The sequence below is a fragment of the Nicotiana tomentosiformis genome, chromosome 6 (genome assembly GCF_000390325.3).
Source record: "Nicotiana tomentosiformis chromosome 6, ASM39032v3, whole genome shotgun sequence".
Classification (NCBI taxonomy): domain Eukaryota; kingdom Viridiplantae; phylum Streptophyta; class Magnoliopsida; order Solanales; family Solanaceae; genus Nicotiana; species Nicotiana tomentosiformis.
The window spans coordinates 20,746,373-20,747,853 of NC_090817.1; positions in this window are offsets into that span (position 1 = coordinate 20,746,373).

Sequence of the window (1,481 nt, forward strand, 5' to 3'; positions counted from 1 at the left end):
GATATTGAAAATACTTTTTATGTTCCAGAATATTCTAGAAATTTAATTTCTCTTTCAAGACTATAAAATAGTAGATATGATTTGAATTTTCATTATCCTTCGGTAAAACTTTTGAAAGACAATAAAGTTATGGGTTTTGGAAATTTGAATGGAGATTTATATAAACTTGAGCTAGACCCCACATTTTGTCACGATCCGAAATTCTCACCTACGGACCGTGATGGCGTCTAACATTTCACGTGCTAGGAAAGCCAACGTTAGAATAATATTATCTATTTTAAAATAATTTTAAATCTATTAATAATAAAGAAACAAATACGGAAGTAAATTCTGAAATGTAGTAAATAATCCATAAAAATAACGGTGTCTAAATACCATCCCAGAATTGGCGTCACAAGTGCACGAGCTTCTAAAATAATACAAATAAAGGTCTGAATAAAATAAAGCTGTCAGGAAACAAACACACAGCTAAAGTAAAGTAGACGGGGACGTCAGAACTGCGGACGCCGTGCAGCTATACCTCAAGTTTCCTCTGATAGCTGAAATCCGAGCGAGTCCATGGCACGCCGCTAGGACCAACTCTGAAATCTGCACAAGAAGTGCATAATATAGTATCAGTACAACCGACCCCATGTACTGGTAAGTACTAAGCCTAACCTCGACGAAATAGTGACGAGGCTAAGGCAGGCCACTTACATTAACCTGTACGCAATAATAGTAATAACCACAATAATAGAATTAAATCAAGTAACTCATTTCTAATAGTTGAAGCCAATTCAACAGTCATAACCAATTATTACTTCAATCAATTTGTGTTGCAGCGTGCAAACCACTCCCACAATATATTCATTTTCAATCCTCCAATATATTTATTTTAATCAAGTATATATATAGAATTTTAAATAAGTCTGTTGCGGCGTGCAATCTGATCCCCCAATATGGACCTTTTAATAAGTCTGTTGCGGCGTGCAATCCGATCCCCCATTATAGACTTTTAAATATGTCTGTTGCGGCGTGCAACCCGTTCCCCCAATATATTTCAACAACTCATAATTGTAATAAAAATTGCTCCAATAAGTACCACGTCCAATGAGAAACTATTAAACATCAAGGCACACAATAATTACAATTTATTTATGAACAAACAATGGCAATTAATAATTAATTGTGAAAATCGTGCAGAAAATAGGCAGTTTAATATTTAATATACTAAATGTCAAGTAATAATTTAAGACACATAAATCAAATCAGTATGTAGCAATTATTGCAGGAATTCAAGAATTAATATTTGACAAAAAATAAGAGAGGAACAATTATCATAACAATTAATTCGTGTATTAAAACAAATTTAGAATTTTCAAATAACTATACAAACAATTAATTTGACGACATATATACCCTCGTCACTCCGCCTATACGTCGTTCACATGCACTTCACATAACAAATAATTTAAGGGTTCTATTCCCTCAAGTCAAGGTTA